We start from the raw sequence: 20,617 nt of genomic DNA, 5'->3' as shown, positions 1-20,617 counted from the left end.
AGGACCTGATTGAAAACATGCTTTTTTCACAAAAATATGTTTTTTACATGTAAAAGTAAATGTTCTTGCTGTTAACATAATCAGCTGTTGTGTCAAAGCAAATTGAATCGGGGAGAACATTTTATATCATACATGTTGATGAACTACCAACTTATAAATCCATGTGATAGATGATAGCTAAAGATTACCCTGAATTGATAAGAGATGTCCTTTTTCCCAAAATGTGGCTATGGGGTAAAGTGAGACAATTGCTTCGGGGTAAAGTGAGACACTATCTCACATTACCCCAACATGATAGACCAGGGGAAAGCTGTACAAACTTGATTAAAGGGTGTACCGAACTTCTCTCAATTGAGTTGTATTTTTCCCTGTAGAATCTGCAAAGTATATTGTTGTATTGTGCTAAATTAATTAGATAATTAGCATATTTGACTAATTCCGAGCCTCTGTTCACCTCTTCATCCAGGACTTTGTGTCAGGTGAATGGGTTTTACTGTGGGCAGTAGAACCCCTCAGGTGGAGGCTGGTAGCATTCTGGACACTATAGTGGCTTATGAGACTTCCCAGCGCAACACACGCACGCACACACAAATGCACACAGGCAGGCAGGCAGGCAGACGCATGCATGCACGCACGTATGTGCGCGTGCAACACACACACACACACACACACACACACACACACACACACACACACACACACACACACACACACACACACACACACACACACACACACACACACACACACACACACACATGCACAACTGTTCCAGAAATGGACCTGGGAGTACTGACAGGGGAGGTCGTTGCACTTTTATCACAGTACTGCTTTTTTATTTTTTTATTTATTTTTAATGGCAAATACACCATTTCTGTCTCCAGACTGCTGTAACTATGAAAATGAAAAATAAAATCTATATCAAATACAGAAGGAAGCTGCTTATTCACCCTTTAAAGACCCACCACACACAATCTTTTTTTTGTTTTGTTCTAGCGTTGTGTTGTGTTATTTGAAATAAGATGAATAAAACACAATAACCTTCAGCGTTATAGTGACATTAGCACAATTATTTTCAGAGTGACAGTTAGAGACTGCTGGCTTTGAAGAGAGTGTTACTCTCGAGTACAACCAGCTAAACTAGTTTTCTTTTTGGCAAGGAAGCTAATAGTTAATGGTTTTCATTTAGGACAGGTGTTCTGTTGATGAGAAAGGCTTGGAACATTATTGTGATTCCATTCTAGTTAAGTAATGGAACATCGGAGGAAGAAACTTGAACACTGATTAAAATGACTGTCATGGCATGGAATGCAATGTCACAACTACTTTCATGTTTATCCTGATGCAACACAACAGTATCATGCTACAAAGAAAATCATTCAAAAAAGAAAAGAATAAAGAAATATAACGTACTATCTCGCATTACCCCAACATGATAGACAGGGAGAAGGCTGTAAAAACCTGATTAAAGCTACCAAAACTGAATAAAGATACCAATTTTTTCTCAATTGATTCCTATGTATTCTTCCCTGTAGAATCCATTTCTGCAAAGTATATTGTTGTATTGTGCATAATTAATTAGACAATTAGCATATTTGACTAAATCAGAGTCTCCGGGGACCTGGGTAAGTGAGGGAGACATTCACCTCTTCATCCAGGACTTTGTGTCAGGTGAGTGCTGTGGGCAGTAGAACCCCTCAGGTGGAGGCTGGTAGCATTCTGGACACTTAGTGGCTTCTGAGACTTCCCAGCACAACATGCACGCACGCACAAACGCACACAGGCAGGCAGGCAGGCAGGCAGGCAGGCAGGCAGGCAGGCAGAGAGACAGACAGACAGGCAGGGAATATACTTTGCAGAAATGGATTCTACAGGAAAAATTACATAAGGATCAACTGAGAAAAGTTTGGTAAACCCTTTTATAATATTTTTATAGGGTTTTTATTTCTGCTCATGTGTCATATTATTTGACACATGGGTGGAAATGACAGGACAAACATTATTAAAATAATTTCTGCTATGTAAATTTTTGTATCATGCATATTTAACCTGGTTAACCGGGTTTTTGTGTTTTTATGGTAGTTTTAAAGAGAAAAAAGTAAGTTGATCACTTTACCCTCTTGATTTATCTAGTCTGTCTCAGTTTACCCCGATGCTGGGGTAAAGCATCCCCCCCCCCCCCCCCTTTCCAATTGACCCTTCGGACCCACAACGAGTGTCCAATGCTAGCTTAGCAACCGTTGTGCGCGTGCACAAACACACACACACACACACACACACACACACACACACACACACACACACACACACACACACACACAGGCAGACAGAAGTACTTGTCCGACTTTCTTTCTTTCCATCTTTCCAGATAAACTTTATTTTGCCGCGCTACTCCTCACAGTTTGAGCCATAAGTCAAATCGACCGGCTTTATCAGGACTCGTCTTCTTGCAATTCGCTAAGAGATAGTTTAATTTATATTAATTGTCTCTACCAGCTGAAGGCATGGGGGAGGTTATGTTTTCACCCCTCTCCGTCCATCTGTCTGTCCGTCTGTGCGTGCATGCGTGCGTGCGTGCGTCCGTCCATCCAGTTTGTTACCAGCTAATCTCAGGCGCCGTTGCCCTGGTCGCTGCCAAACTGACTACACACACTCCCTGGATGCCAATTCAGATCCTCTGCCCCACATTCTTCAAATAGCCCTGTTCTAGCGCCACCAAGAGGCCGATGTTTGCAAAACACATTTCTGTACACTACTCTTAAGGCCCTCTTACATCTAACAACTTTGAAAAGATTTCTCAATCGTAATAAAATCGGGGCTATTTGCGGCGCGCTCCCGTGACTCGAGTCGTTACTCAATCGTTAAATGTGAGGTAGTGGTCCGACTCGATTTTTACCCCAACTTGAGAGCCAGATTCTGTTACGAGAATATCAAACTGGTTTAATATTTTCACAAATCGGGGCTGAGTCTGAATGAATACAATGACGTAGCCTAGCCTACAACCAAAACAGAACAAGCCAAAAGCCACGCCATTCATTCCCCAAAAGACGCTGCCTGAGCTGCCATTCTGGTCGTTGTTGGTGCGGCTACTACAACAGCCCTTTATTAGTTATTTCTCTGCGTTTCCATTATTCCAAACATTCAACGTTGATAATAGTTGATAGGATCGATCTGCGCCGGCTAGACTGAGAGGAGAGAACTAGAGAGGAGAGGGCCGAGAGGCACAGCCACAGAGGGCTGGGGAGGGAGGAAGGCGGAGCTCGATGTGTGTGTGTGTGTGTGTGTGTGTAATCAAGTAAAAGTATCAATACTGCAATACTGTGATGCGACGCGCTGTGACTGAGCTTGTAGATCGGCTATTTTCATTTATGGTTAGCCTAATGCTTTATAATAATATTATAATTTATTTAGGAACACAAGGCAATAGGCATATTTCAGCAAATAAAAGGGAATCTTGAACCAGTCTTTACACAATCTTTAGAGGCATACACATCTAACAACTGAAATCTTTGAAAAATCATCCTACAGTCTTTGGGGAGTCTTTTTCAAATCTTATAGTGTGAGGGGTAGTCTTTAAGAAATCTTTCCCAAATCTGTCCACAATCTTACCAAAGTTGTTAGGTGTAAGGCTAGCTTTAGAGATTTTGTCCACAAATCCTACAAATCGGTAGACAGTATCTCTACAGTCATGTGATCAACATGGATCTGTCCGATTTTCCATATTCCATCCTGATTGGCTACAATTGGCTTAAAAAGTTGCCACCCTTTTTACATTGGCCTATTATAACACCATCAGGATGCCTGGCCTGGTGGAGACCTGTGCACGGAAGAGCACTGATTCTAGTTAGTGAATTCATTTTCTCCATTGACTTGATTGGGAAAATGAAAAAAAATTACCTTTCCCAAATATGGAGATGACCACATCATATATGGGCATATTATGCGCTTTAATCTCCATATATGGGCATGAAAGGGACAAGGACTGACACGGAGATCTCCATTTGGCCATTCATTTATTAGTGAATACATTTTCCCCATTGACTGAGACTCGCGTCACTGCAACCACTTGCAATTTATAATTGCATCTTTCTAGTTATTACTTTCACCAGCAGAGCGCGCAAGTACTGCGATCGGTTGGGTATGTATATGTCGATGTCCTTTTTTGTTTAAGCCCGTAGCCCAATCAGGGACCAGCATCTCTGGCAACATCATCATTAACAGCCAATGAGGGACCAGCATTCCTGGTGATGCCAGTGGTGAGCGCACCTCATGGTGCGCTCTGCTGGCAAGTACAAGTAGGCCATGCAAGTTGGCACATCGACAGAGTGTGGGAGTAACGGCGGCAGCGGTCGTGAGTACTCATTCCGAGTGAGTGACGGTGATGTCGGGGTTCAACAAGGACAGCGTGTCAGGAAGATCGGTCTAATGGTCGACACGAGAGCGACGTCCCATATCATCACAGACATCAAAAAGTTCAAGAGGTTCGACAACAGGTTCCAGCCAAAGACTCATTGCATGGAGCTGGCTGACGGTACGAGATGCAGCGGAATGGCAGAGTGCAGAGGTGATGCGCAGGTGACGCTGATTGACAGCAGGGGGCAATGTCACACGTACAGCTACTTTGAAACAAGCCTTGTACATTCCTACATACCCGCAGATATGTTTTCTGCAAGCAGCAACCAGCAGTGGTGCCTCTGTCATCTTCCGAAAAGGTAAAAGTTTTTGAAGTGCAGAGATGGTACACAGTTCAACATAGATATGTGCAACAGACTTTATTATTTGAACACAGTGAACAATGAGTGTGATAATAATGATGTTGACCAGTGTAAAGTGTGTTACAGTAAGTCGATGTGTAATGCCTACAGTCAGGTGCAGAAGCACAGGTTGTGTACAGAGAGACAGACACAGACAGACATGCCAGTCGTGAGTATGGAGGTGCCAAGACAGGCTAGGTCTAGGCACAAGCGTCCACTCCTACCACAGGTGCGAGTTCCAGAGGCTGCATTAGTTGCACCTCAGAGAAACCAGATCAAGTCTGTAACTAAAGATAAAACCAAACGTGTCCCACCTAGAGTGAGGATACAACCCAATTCAAATGACAATGTATCTGTTGACTATTGCTATGGCTTGATGTCTAGTATTGCAATGGGTGAGGAAATGGAACTGAACTGGAATGACGTTTTTGTAGCCCGACTGCTAGAGGGGAGGAAAGCAGTGGGGGTTAAAAACTGGAAAAAGAAAAAGAAGTGTTCATTTAATTTGGGGTGATGAACTGACTTCTTGAAAGTAATATATGTATTTGATTATTGCAGCTAAATTGAAAACGTGATGGATGTCAAAATTATGCTTACTTACAGCTACGTTTGAATTGTATATTTATGGTGAAAGACTTTGAAATATGTTTGAATTTTATTATATTGTAAAAAGGAGGGAAAAAAAGTATTTGAATAACACATGTATGGTGATTGTTGTAAAGTTAAATGTGAGTTGAACACTGAAAGATTATTTATTGTATTTATTGTGAAGAGAGAAAAGAAAAGAGAAATACAATGTGAGGTCAAGTGGGGGTGTTAAGATATATGGCCTCAATTGTATTTATGACGGATTTATTTATTGTGATGCTGAACAAACTTTTATTGTGAAGGGCGGGACCGGAAGTGCTTGTTAGCCTCAAAGTATTTAAGTTGACAAAATAAATCATGCCACAGTTCTGTGAGAGCTGTTCCAGCCTGAAGTTGATGTGTGTTCTTTATTATTTCCTCCGTCTGTACTTTTTGCACCTCGAGTATTTTTGGTACCTGCATAGAGCATTGAAGACTACTCTGTCAACAATAGACAGATGGTTCTCAGAGGATAGTGTTACTTGAGGACACGAGGAGATAAAGTTCTACCAGCTAAACTAGTTTGTCAACGTAGCTTTAATAGTTCTGGTTTCCAGAAACGCTATATGGCTAGCCATCGTCAAAGAAAGCCTTTGATGAGAAAGTCTAAGGTGCCAACAATGTAAGAAGACTTGATAGTCAAACAGATAATTATGTGCATGATGAGTGATTAGTGAAGGGCATGACAGGATTGAAAGGAATGCAATGCAGTGGCACAATAGTTTGATGCAGAGGTGAGGAGGACTGATGGTGAGGCTGTGGATCATGGTCTTGGATTATGATTGTTGAGTCTTATTATAATGTATTTGTTATTGTTACTATTGGACACTTTGAACACTTTATCTCAACTGACATGAATCAGCTTTACCCTCTTTGGTGCTCCTCCTTACGGAGCCCCCCAGAGGACGTACTAGGTAGAATATTTTTTTGGAGGGATGAATAAAAGTGGGTTTCTATTTTTAGCCACTTGAAAAAGCGTGATTATTTTTATTTTTATTTTTTTGGAACAACTTTTTTTTTCGCAAAAAAGTCACGTGTCCTTCCACAAAAAACTAAAAAAGTCATAACATCAAAAATGTTGACCTGCTATAAAAATAAAATCATACCCCCAAAATATTTTGAGCTGTTATTAAAAAAATCATACCCCCAAAAAGTTTTGACCTGCTGTAAAAAACCTGCTAACCATACCTTGAAAAAGTTTAAACTCATTCCTCCAAATATTTTTGAACTGCTATAAAAAGATAAAATAAATCATTCCTCCAAATAGTTTTGACCTGCTATAAAAAGGTCATACCTCCAAAAAGTGTTGATCTGCTATAAATAAAACTGATTCATGTCAGTTAAGATAAAGAGATCAAAGTGTCCAATAGTAACAATAACAACTACATTATAATAAGACTCAACAATCAGAATCCATGATCCACAGCCTATCACCATCAGACCTCCTCCTCACCTCTGCCTTAAACTACTGTGCCACTGCATTCCTTTCAATCCTGTCATACCCTTCATTAATCACTCATCATGCACATAATTATCTGTTTTGACTCTCCAGTCTTCTTACATTTTTGGCACCTTAGACCTTTTCATCAATAAAGACAGCTACAGCACAACTATTAAAGCTACGTTGTCAAACTAGTTTAGCTGGTAGAACCTATTCTCCTCGTTTCCTCAAGTAACACTGTCCTCTGAAAAGCCTTCTGTCTATAATAATATGTAAATATATAACAATATGAAGTATAATATGCACCCATTCGCCTTTGCAGTGTTGCCTGTAAGATGGAAGCACTGTCTGTACCGATAGTTAACATAATTCAGATTTTTCGTTTACTTTTTTGATAAGGATCTCGTTTTAGAATGTGGGGCGCATGCGTGAGGTGACAAAGCCAAGGGGCTGGATTTAAAAAGGAAGGGTCTATATAAGAGGACATCTCCGTGCTATTTGTTGCCATTTGTGTCATAAGAAAAGGAACTCAAGAAAGAGGCTCTTGAAGAACTGAATACAGAATCTTGATTCCAGGTAGGAATATATATATACTGTAAACTCAGCACAAAAAAAGGAAACTTGATTTTAGTCCATTATATCTCCCCTTTAATAATACCAATTTGTATTGTGTTTTATATCATTTTTATCGTTGATTCGTCACCTTTACAGCGAGGTACGAGGAATGTTGCCAAAATGGCTTGCAATATACGTAGGCCTACTGTTCTCCTGGCATTTAATCTCGTTTTGGGCTTCCCTGAGTCTGACACTGAGCTTAAAATTAACAGTTTAACAAGTGTAAAAATGGCCAATATGTGTTGTTTTTTATTTTCCTTATTACTGTGGGAGAGTGCAATCATTCAATGAATCAAGCAACAAAGGTGAACACCAAAAGAGCTATATTGCAGGCCTGCCTGGCCATTTTGACCATTTTTGGAGGGGCGCTACACGTTTGGCTGATATGGCATATCCTTAGAGTCTGTACCTTGTTGTAAAGATGGCAAATCGACGATAACAATGATATAAAACAATACCATTTGGCATAATTAAAAGGGAGATATAATGGACCAAATGTTGGCTAATTTTGGGTCGGCGCTACCCACGTTTGGCTGGGACTTTAACTGGTTAATTGCGATTAATTAATTACAGAAAATTAACGTGAAAATTAACACATTTTAATCACACTTAGTTTTTGCACCACAGAACCTTCAGTTTCGGGCATACCGATCATAGCGATGCACCAACCAAGAAGAGACAACAAACGCAAAGGGAGCCGATCAGAGTGCTTTGCTTGGCCCAGTGGATGCGAAATTTAGATTTAAAAAACTCACATATATATATATATATATATATATATATATATATATATATATATGTATATAATAATTAGTCGTATACAATGCTTATAGAGTCCCAGTACCGGTAGTTCTTATGTTTAGGTGTATATACCTGAACAAATAATGTGAGAAGGTGAGCATTTTCAGCCTGGTCTCGACTGCAAAGCGTAAACTAGAAGCAGCAGGTCTCCGCTAGGTGAGGAATGTTGGTTGTGGGCGCGCATTGTTTGGTATTGAGTGATCATCGATTTGTATAAAATAGATGTCAATCTTAGCCAAACTCTAGAGAAAATGAAAAATCTGACAGATGAGATACGTCTTCATCATATGACCAAAATATCATGTGTACCGATTTGTGTGATATTTAGATAACATTTAAAGGACTAATATAAAAAAAAAAATTCACATAAGTCCATAACAAGTTTTATGCATATAGTTGCAGTTATAGGTCATGACGCGACTCGGCCTGTTATAGCGCCACCATGAGGCTGATTTGACAATGTTTGAATGGCATTTCTTACTCAGCCTAGTGGGGATGTGCGTGCACATTTTCACCGCAATCGGACACTGCGTTCATGATTTGCAACATTTTGTTCACGAGCCACCCCTGCAAACTTTAGATGTCAATCAATTTTATATCTGGAAATCGGAAAAATCGTAAAGATCTGCGTCGATAACATGACTAAAGAGATCATGTGTACCGATTTGCGTGAAATTTGGATAAAAAAAGGAGTGATATAAAAAACGATATTTGTCATACAGCAAGTCAGGCTCCTGGTGGCGCTATAAAAGGCATAATCGGAAAAATACAGGCGAAAGGTTCCTTGGCCTCTAGGGAGTGCGAATACAACATTTTACATAGGCATGACAGAATTGTAGATTTGATATCAAAAGATATCTCTTCTATTGTTAGGTCCTTCATCATGCTGTATGCATTCTACTGTGAAGCCGAGCATGTTTAACCTCTGTAATGATGATTCTGTGTTCTCTAACATTTCAGCTAACACCCCTTATGTCTTTGTTGTAAATGAAACCCTTAGGGAGGTGTTAATTCTTGAGGTCGGCTGTACTTTTGACTACAGCTTGGAAGAAGCCTTTACAGTTTACAGTTTACAGTTTAGGCATAAGCAGACGCTTTTAATCCAAAGTGACTTACAATAAGCAGATAATACATCACTATAATAAACAAGATAATAGTAGTACACTGACAACGACTGTAGAGTTGAACAGAAGTGGTGAAGAAAACGCTAATAAACAGCTTGAATTTGGGAAATGTTTAAATCGGTATGATGCTAATGGTCAATGCCATGTGAACGTTGGGATCAGTTGCTGAAGCGAATGAATAGAAAAAGGTGGAAATGCATTGATGTGAGAGCGTTAGAGTGTGAGTGACATTGTTCTATATTTTTAAATATTGGTCCATAATACGGTTTTATACAGGTTTTAGCCTAAACAACCACTTATATTTAAATTTCATCTTCTGTCTGTCTCTAATTCAAAGCCATTTCAGACTGAGGCAAATGCAATACCAAAATGCCCTTTGTTGGCATATTTCATATTTATCTGACTGAACTATCATCAAATAAACATTTCAAGTGTGTGTGTGTGTGTGTGTGTGTGTGTGTGTGTGTGTGTGTGTGTGTGTGTGTGTGTGCGTGCGTGCGTGCGTGCGTGCGTGCGTGCGTGCGTGCGTGCGTGCGTGCGTGCGTGCGTGCGTGCGTGCGTGCGTGTGTGTGTGTAAAATGTCACGAGCAGTGGTTAACATCTTGTTTGCACTCTGGCTAGGCTTTGTCTTTCCAGTTATCATCATGGCAGGGTGGGCTAGACACGCAAGGAAGGCAGAGCCTGCTGCTACATCTACAGGTACTCATCGCCAGTGCACCATTAAGATCAGCAACTATTCTTCCTATTCACTCATGAATCCCAGGTATTTGTTTATTTTTTTACAAATGTGTTTTATATTCCTTTCATTATTATTATTATTGTTATTATTATTACCCTTATTACCCTTTCTTCTTCTTATTAAGCCAGTACGTTTCCAGTGGCAGTTGCACCAGTGATTTACCAGATGAAATCTTCTCGTCCGGCGGGGAGGCCACGGTGGAGTTCCAGAAGACACCATACACGGCGACTGGCGCTGTCGGTGTCTTCACCTACGAGCTCGGTGGCAATTCACAACTAGCTGTCATGTTCTCTGTGCCCTACGACTACGCCTCGTACTCAAACTGGTATGCGGTGGGATTCTTTGACATGAACAAAGCCTGCGACCAAGATCTTTTTGACGAGATGTATCACTACTCAGAGAACGGATTTGTCAGACAGAAAGGAGGCTTGTCGATCTCTCACTCAGACTGTGATTTTACAGTCAGTGCCATGATGACAGACACTTGCACACCTTTCATGACTGTGGAAATTGCTGACATTGACATTTAAACTAGCTGTAGTCAACGAGACATACAGGTATAAGATGGACCTTTATACTATAACAGAATATAAAGCTATTTAACACTGATTAGGGGTAGGGTTAGATTGAGTGATTATATCACTCACATCCCGTTTACACATGCAGTCTTTTTGGAAAGACTTTGGGCTTGAAAATGTGATGGGTTAGGATTTGTAATGATTCTGATCTCCAGTATATTGTATGTGTGTTTTTGATCCTCATTGGTGAAGGTGTAGGCCTACACATAAAATAAATACTTTTTATTTTTTATTTCAGCTGGATTTGTTGGTTCTTTATTTATCTTATTTTTGTATTACACTGTTACTACTACTTCTATAAATAGGAAATATTGTAGATGTCTGGCAGAAACCTCTTATCTTCATATTTCAACTTGCTATGTGCAGTATAGGCCTACTGTAAGTTTATAAATGAATGCCCCAATAAATTCATCATACAAGAGTGTAGCTCAACGTATAGTGGAAATAGACGATCTATAAGCTCACACCGTGCGTGAGGCCCTGGAGGCCGGGCCTCATGGATTCCCGGGCCCGTATCATTCCTAACAGCAAATTAGAACAGGGGCTAATACTGATATTTTCACAAATTGATACCACCCAAGGTGACTGTACGTTTTTTAAATTTTTGTCTTCCTACATGTTTCTAGTTTACATTTTGGTATGATAACCCTTTCTGAGAAGTAGCTTAATTGATGTTATCGCCCACTAGAGTTGGTGTCCCATTAACTTTAGCGTCTGGCGCTGTCGGAGTCTTCACCTACGAGCTCCACAAGCCCCATGGCAAATCACACAACAAGAACCTAGCTGTCATGTTATCTGTGCCCTACGACTACGGCCTGTACTCAAACTGGCATGCGGCGGGATTCTTTGACAAGAACAAAGCCTGCGACAAAGATCTTTTTAACAAGATGTATTACAACTCAGAGAACAGATTTGTCAGACAGAAAGGAGGCCGTTCGATCTCTCACCCAGGTGGTGATTTTACAGTCAAGGGCGACGATAACAGACACACCTGTCATGACTGTGGAAATTCATGATAATGACAACTGAGATCGGGGTTATTAGAGTTAAAGGAATTACATTTAAAGCTTGATTGTGATAACCATTGCTAACAAGCGTGTGTTCAGTCTCTCTGTTTTCTCTACCCAACAAGTGACAATATAAGCATGTAAAATAATCACATGTGCATCATGAAATAATCAAAGCATGTAATAAGTCACCTAGACATTTGTGTTTGTGTGAATTTGTCGAATAAATATAATCTTTTGCTGTTTATACAATGTTGGTTTTAGGGCATGCATCAAAAACTGTTGATGGTACCACCTGAATAAAATGTACGTGTTATTCAGGTGTAAATGTAAATGTTTACATGCAGTTAACACATCTTGACCACCATAATTGAAGTCCGTACCCCGGGCCGGCAGCCTATGCGCACTATACTGCCAACTAAGCACCTATCCAATTCTCTCCCAATCTGGCAAGCCATCGTCAAGGAAAGGTTCAGCGGAAGTCTGTAAACGAGAGACTAATTCTCTCCCAACTTGCAACAAATATTGCTCAGGGTTCTGGCTAGGAAACCATCCACTTTTTCACCTTCACATAATGTCTCCACTTCTCATAATCACAATATGTTTGCCAATTTTCCTCAAATTGTAGCCATAGGCGGCGAACAGGGCCGTGCTTTGCTGTGGGGGAAAGAAATCACCATTACACCACTGATACTGAATCAGCTGTTTGATTTATAAGCCTGTTTAGAAACACATGAGTAGTTTAGGCATTTTTTATATAGCAGATGTATGTGTTATAAGGCTGGTAAATTAATATTCGAATTTCGAATATTCTTCGAGGAAAAAAATACATTCAAAAATTAAAAATAGGCTTATATTGAAATGATTAAACTCAGACATTTTAATTTGAAGTGTCAGTTTGACACAGAAACCTGTGTCTTTCTGAACCAATCAGAAGGGCACAGCCATTCAGGCGATGAAACGTTAAAATCTGACTCACGTTTGTGCCTAATGTTTTGTTTGTAGTCTCCTGCAGACGTGGGCTGAGGGCCAGTTGTTACCGTTGTTGCTTAGAATGTTCGTTACCAAGTTGCTTATTATTCTAACCTATGTTTTCAGATACATATTTTAGTGTACTGATGAAGGTCTAACAACCGAAAGGTCGAATAAAGAGCAATTATTTTTTTGCAAGTTCCTGTCAGTGGCAGATCCTTTTATTTGATGTCACTATCAGACCACTTTTTTAAATATATTTTTCTATTGATTTTTAAAATAAACACATACAGACACTGATGGGACTTGTCATCCCATGTAATTAAGACAAGTATAAATCCAGTTTCCCCAAAATTATTAAATTCACACACAAAAAAGGAGACCACACCAATGTAATGTCTTTTTTCTCTTAGTTGTATTAAATCAATGAGCTTGCAAAACTCTTTTCTTTCATTTCTTTCTGAATCCAAAGCATAATAAATTCACAGATATAGTACAAGTTACTTGTCGAACATTCATTGGACAAAGCATAATAAATTCACAGATATAGTACAAGTTACTTGTCGAACATTCATTGGACAGTTTAACATAACAATGAACATGAGATGGTCTCGTGTCGTAGGTCTCGTGCTCAGAAGCCAAGGATGTAGGATGTTTTGGCTTTTCCTTTATCAAAGGTCCTGGGACAGTAAGCTAGCTTCCCCTCTACAGACTAAGAGATTTCGCCTACAATACGACATTATAATTTTTTCATCGGATCGTATGAGCACACACACTACACCATCCTCAGTCTTGACGATTATTGGGTTGTGTGTCCCGCTGTGCGAGAGACGCGCGACAGGCCCGCACACACAACAAGACCTCTCCCCCGACTCCCCTGTGGTGAAATCTGGTGCGAGACGTGACGAGACAAAAAAAATAAAAATAAATCACGCCTCCCTCAAAGCGCAGCGCTGAAGAGCAGCAGCTGTCAGCGACAAGCTTGATTTGCCTTTCACCGCATCACCATATTGCGGGGTTGTTGCGTGTCGAAAATAGCATAATTAATTGTCGGACGACATATTTTTGATATAGCCTCTGCCTACCTATGACATACATCATGCACTCTCTCTGATGATGCACGCAGTGTACAACTCCTTTGTGTGTGTGGCACTGTGTGTGTGCTGCTCGCGTTGATGCTGCAGTCACGGAGACAACGCAGCATGGAGAAAAAGTCCGACGCTGAGGTTTTCGGCGCTGTTGTGTGCACACTGTGCCAGCCTCGTCCGTCCTTCGCCGTCCAATACACATCACATCACCCAAGTAAAACCTGGCTCATAATTTCTTCATCACGGCGTGTTCCGTCTCCATCAGTGCCAAACTGCCAAACGTGCCTGATCTACAAGCTCACAACGCCTTGCATACGCAACGCGTTGTGAGCTGTCAGACGTTCAGCGCAGCGGATGTTATTTTTATTATTTAATAATCAACTTAGCCTACTATTTAAAACACTTTCACATTGAGGCACCAGCAGTATGTCAAGTGGGGAGACAGACTTTATGTCCCCAGCCAGCAGCAGCCGTCGGGGAATTATACCGGGGAATTAAACCAGTGACATTAAAAGTAAGATCATGATACAAAATTTAAATGGTAGTAGGTTCTAATCATACTGATTTTCAAGCAAGTTTGATATTTTCTACTGTCGGATGGGTTGTAAAAAAGGTTGTAAAAAAGCGAATTAACATATCGGCAGGCGCTTCCACACGACACGAGAAAAACTGTGCCTCGTGAGCGAACTTGGGCTGTTCCTCGTCACAGTCATAAATTCCTCAAATGCCACAACATTGTTTAGGAGTTCGGCTATTCTGTGGGGGCCCTAGTTTATTATCTTACTGTATCCAGGACAAAGGATCATGATATCTGTATCCTCACTCACAATGAAGGCGATTGATAGCCATTCTGTCTGGCATGGTTTGCATGTAGTAGCATCCGGAAATCAGCTTCCTCATGGGAAGATTTCAGGCAGCTCTTCAACAACATGCGAGTCATTTTTGCTCAGACAATAGCATGTCTCTCCACACATTACACAAGGCTGCTTGTCCTTACGTTCTACCCGGTTCTCTGCAGCTTCCACTGGCCCAATATAAAGTTTATCAATGAAGTCTTGCATTGTTGTATTGCTTAACAGCTTCTCCACTGCATAACATTGTGTCCTGGGGCAAACAGCAATCCCGCCAAGTCTTGCCATCACCTTTCAGTTCCTGATTTCCAATGATGTATGCAGAGTGTTCTCCAACATCTTCAACTGCTGATGCCGATTTTTCTAACGTGTGTGCAAGAGAAGCCTTGTTAGTTTTCTGCAGTGATCCATCTGGATTTGAGAGTGCCCATGGCAATGGACCAATTGGATGAGCTAGGACATATTTAAGGTTAAGATCTCTACATTGAGAAGCAATGATCATATGCCCAAATAGTGTATCTGTTTTCAAGACAACATCCTTGATTTTGCACTAGTCTAGTCGTTTTCGTGATGCTTGAGAATGTCTCCTCTGCAGATTCAGTTTTTGCAGTTTGTCATGGAACTTGACATTTGGTGATTCTTTCTCCAAGTGTTCACTTCTGAATTTGAAATATGCTTCCTCTCCAGTTTGGTGAGCTTGCAGCAGATCATTGACTATGTCTGGTGACACAGCAATTGGAAAGACTGATGAGCGCAGACTGTTCTGGAGCTAGAGGGTTTAACCAGCTTTTCTCCACAAGCTCAACAAAGGCGTTTACATCTGCCGTATCCTTCTCTCTCCTGGGCTTCTGTAGATCATGATGACTTAAATACCCAGTTGACTCTTTGCCTATCATGTTCCTGAGTTGTCGAAGATACTGATTCTATTTTCTGAACTGAGATATCGGGTGACTGCTCAGCTGCGTCTCAAGTCCTTAAATCAATCCTATTTCCTTGCTGGTATGTTAGTCCCTCCCGGGGAGGAAATAGAGAAGAGGAGACGTCCCATTGGCCATTTCTGATGACAACATCACAGGTGATAGGCCAACCCCCAGTGGGCAGGACTAACATTCAAGGAAATAGGAAACAAGTGAAGGAAATAGGAATTATTTAAGGACTTGAGACACGGCGGTTTGAGGCTGAAGCCCTTGGTTCCTCCTGCAGTCTGGGTGTCCTTGTTTATTCTGTCCTCGATTGTCTGGTCTACAGGAATCTTCCCCAAAGGGAATGTTCTTTCCCAGTAGGACAGAAAAACCTCCCTCTACAAAGTGTGCATAAACATTAGGATGCACCACCTCCAGACGAGACATTTGAGCATAGTAGTAGGTTAGATATCTTGCATAGTTCAACTTATCGTAAGCAAAACACCAAGGATTCCCTCAAATCCTTTCTGTGATACACACAGGTTGTCGACTGCTTGCAGAGTTGCTTCAAAGTGAATAAGGTTCTTATTTTCCTGATGATTCTTTTCAAGACATGAATGAAAACCTATCCATGCTAGTCTCAATAACGCAGCAAGGCCGAGTTCTTTTCCCGGCCGGGGCCACAAAAAGAACTCGCCCTCCCTCCAATAACGCCTCATAGAGAAGTCTATGGAGCCTTAAAACTCGATTGTACCTGTGACCACCAATAACCCCTGAGATTGAGCCATCAGCTATCACTACTGCCTCAACACAAAGGTCTCTTAGACAAGCATCTGCTAAACGTTTTCCAATCGTTGCCATGAAAGTACAGATGGTATGGAAAGACCCTCATTCTAAGGATGGTGTCCTTGTGTCCTAACCCTGGTGTTTCCAGCTTTGGCCTTTTAATGCCTGGTCAAAAACAACAACAATGTTGTTTAGCTGCATGATACTTGTCAACTGGTGTTAGCTGTGTAGCAGGAGCATTGATTGTTGGCAAATAGCCTATAGACTACTATCTTGTGCACTTGTATCGCAACACAGCCAAACATGTGGGTAGCGCCAACCCAAACTTTGCCAAAATGGTTTGTAATGTTCCGTTGGTATTCACCTGTGTGTGTGTGTGTGTGTGTGTGTGTGTGTGTGTGTGTGTGTGTGTGTGTGTGTGTGTGTGTGTGTGTGTGTGTGTGTGTGTGTGTGTGTGCGCGTGTGTGCGCGTGTGCGTGTGCGTGTGTGTGTGTGTGTGTGCAAACAGTGCCCTTCTCAATATGTTCCTGTCTGTCAATACAGTACTAGTCTTGTGTGGCCAGGCCCATTTTTAACATTGCACACATTTATCCTAATATAAATAAAAATCATCTAAGCATATTTGGCTCTGCTTAGCAGAAATGACATTTTAAAATATAATTTCATGAACGGAAATGCCAGCTTCCATCACTCGCCGTTTAGTAGTTGTAGTTCCAGACTCTATATAACATTCAGAGATTGTGGAATAGTTGTCTGGCTATGCAAGACTAGTACAGTACAATACTGGTGTGGCTAGGCTGCGCAACAGTGCCCTGTTTTGGTCACCCAGCGTCATTGCAGCTATTTATGCTGAATGGGACAGGGGTAAAGGGCATGCCGGAGACACACAAAGCTATCCATTGGGAGCGCTGTTCCACCGCTCCAAAAAGCTATCCACTGGGAACTGTTCCACCGCTCCAAAAATTGGATTGATGGTTCCAAAGTCTTGCTAGCCAGGGACCCACAAGCCCAGAATGGGAGATGACCTGTGATGTCTTGCCGTACTTTTTATTTCAGTTTTATCTATTAGTTTGGTCATTAAGGTCCACAGAATTGGAGGCCTGCTCTGCCGTAAACATTGCGGAAAAAATAAGTTATGGCCATGTGTAATTGTGTATATTCACTGTCCCATCGACTTCACTATAGAGGAAAAGAAAAATATTTAAAAATGAAATAAATCTGCTATAAGTAGTATGTAAGGGGTCCGACTAGGGTTTCTTCATGATTCTGAATCCATTGCAAGCATTTGTTTTGCATGAACAACATTCCTAGGGCAACATTTCGACAACCTAAAACTGTGAAAAGTGATGGCTTTTTTGATGACTCATCACTTTTCACATTTTTGGGGGGCTGACATTTAGCTCAAGGAATGTTTGCAATGCTTGCAATGGATTCAGAATCATGAAGAACCCCTAGTTTGACCCCTCACTTGCTACTTAGATTATTTTCTTTTTAAAATATTTTTCTTTTCCTGTATAGTGGAGTCAATGGAACTGTGACTATACAAATGGCCATAAAATTTTTTCGCGATGTTTCCGGCAGAGCAGGCCTCTCATTATGTGGACCTTAATGACCAAACTAATAGATGAAACAGAAATAAAAAGTACGGCATGACATCACAGGTTCAATCATAGGCAATTCCTTGAGCTTTTGGGCTTGTGGGTCCCTGACTATGCCTTCCTGCTGTGTGGTTTGCTATAAGTGTCCTCTTTTAAAATCTCTTCTTAAAATTCACTTCGATCTCACAGCTTTCTTAATTGATGAATTGTTGTGACCTTTTATTTTATCTTCACCTTGGATTTATTTACTATTGCTAATACTCTAAAGCACTTTGTAAAGTTCTTATTATTATTATTATCATTATTCTCACTAAGTAGGCTATTGGTGCCCTCTAGTGGATTAATATGGGCTACACTACTACTAGGCTACAACTACTATTATGTTTAAGTGTGTTTAAAGAAGTGATTTAAAAGAGAACTCTGCATTTGCAATCCCGTGACCAGTGGTGTAAAGTAACCAAGTACATTTACTTAAGTAGGCCTAGTGTACTTAAGTAACATTTTTAGGTAGCCTATTTGTAGGCTGCTTTACTTCAGTAGGTAGGCCTATGTCCAATTTCCAACACTGTTACTTCTACTCTACTAAATATCTGGTCCAAATGTTTTGCTTTTACTTCACTACGTTTATTTGAAAACTTTGTTACTTGTTAAATTTTGTAGATATTGATAGGCTATTATTAGCCTACTAAACATACATTAACCACTTCAGCCCTATAGTCTACATTTTGACTATTTGAAAATAGCCGATCTACAAGCTCACAATGCCTTGCGATGCGAGCTTATAGATCTGCTGTTTTCAAAATATATATATATTTTTTCTAATACTTGAAATGGGACATTCTGCATGATGAGTACTTTTACTTTTAGTACTTTAATTGAGTATTTCCAATTTCCAATACTTATACTCCACTAAATCTCGGATCCAAATATAGTTAAAAATGCTCACTCTATATTTGAGTCTTCCCTCAAGCTAGATGCAGAATAGATACACTTACAAGTGTTTCTAAAGTGTTTTCCAGGGACTCTGTGGGTTCCTTTAGGGGGGTCTAAATATGGACCCATACAAGTCTGTAACTCTGACAGTGTACCATAGTGTACACTACAAAAAATGGTTCCATGATTTGTACACTGTCACAGTTAATTTGAGACCTTGAATGTAAAGGTTTGAGAAACACTCAATCGGTCGCTGCGTATTTACCACAAAGATTTAATTAGGCGGAACCAAATAGGCGGAACCATATGCAGTCTTCATCAAGTCAGCCGGACATGTGGGAAGTGTTGCACATTCCGGAAGTTGTCTTCTATGCTTGAATAACAAATTGTCTTTTCACTAATTATCTGATGGTATTGTGTTATTCTAACTTGGTCATAGAAAGCTTAGATGATTGGGGACTGTCAACGTTTTTGTCTTGCTGTGGATCCTATGCTTAGTATTGTGTTCTATTCTGTTCTAGGATCTCCTTTTAGTTGCCCTTGTACCAGTGAACTGTACTGTCATGAGATTGTCTTTTTCTGTGCAACCTTCTAATAAAGGCTTCAATCAATCAATCAATCAATCAATTGGTTACAATTTAAAGTGACATTCAAGATTCAAGCGTTGTATTTGTCACATGCTCTCATGTGTGCTCCTGTAGTGACATGTTGGTACAAACAAACTCTACCAGACTGCACCAATTATGTACAGCTACAGTATATTGTACAATAGATATTATGAGAGTAGATACTTATAAAGATATACAAGTATATTTGTAACTTAGCTTATTATGCATCAGCATACAGGCATATGTGAAAGTGAACAGCCATAGAGACTACTTGGATATTAATAATATACAAATTAGAATGGCACCATCTCTGAGTTACGGAGGTAGGATGCATATCTATTTAGCTTTTATATTATGTGTATATTGGGTTGATATTTCATACATTGTATACATTCCATGAACATATACAACCTGTATGTTGTATATGTTCATGGAATGTATACAATGTGGGGATTTATCTCAGCATTTAATTGATTTGCTCGCCGTGTGCTGCTGTGTACTACTATCCCAATGTTTTAGGACCACGACAGAAACAAGCCCTCAGGGCCTTTTATTCGATTTTTTAGCATTACCGTATAACTGTAGTACTCTACTGTGCTTTTTGCAAACTGTTTATAAAGTATGTATCCAATCAATCAATAAAACATGACTGGCTCTGGCTCTTCAAGTCATCTAGTTTCATATCCATTTGAAGGTTCTGCCACAAAATGTGTATTTATTAAAATGCACTAAGTGATCTCTGTGTGTATGTACAGGTATATGGAATGCATGTATTGGAATATCAGCAGTGGTGTGTTCTAGACATTTTTGTTTTCTTTTTTTGTTGGAGGGCTTACTATAATCTAGCAGCAAATTGCAACACTAGATTTTATTTTAATCGGATGAATATAGGGTTACAATACCTCCCATAGGCAGCCAATGCGTCAAAACAGTTGTTTGCTATCTCTGATTGTATTAAACGGCGACAAACTCACCAATATTGGGGCTGTATGGAAAGCTTGGAGTATCCTCTTTCTATCTGCAAAGTGTTTGTTTCCACCGTAGACATGTTAGGAGCTACTTTCTATCAAGAAATTGGCTTCGGGTGATTATTTTTTCTAAGTGCTGGAGTTTGGAAGCGCTTGTGGGAAGTCACTCAGCGGTCCTGTGTACCAGCTGGTTCTAAATGTCACATAATACAGGAGGCAGCGGGA

The sequence above is a fragment of the Nannobrachium achirus genome (assembly GCF_963921795.1).
Source record: "Nannobrachium achirus genome assembly, chromosome: 9".
Taxonomy (NCBI): Eukaryota; Metazoa; Chordata; class Actinopteri; order Myctophiformes; family Myctophidae; genus Nannobrachium; species Nannobrachium achirus.
This window is presented reverse-complemented; position numbering follows the sequence as displayed.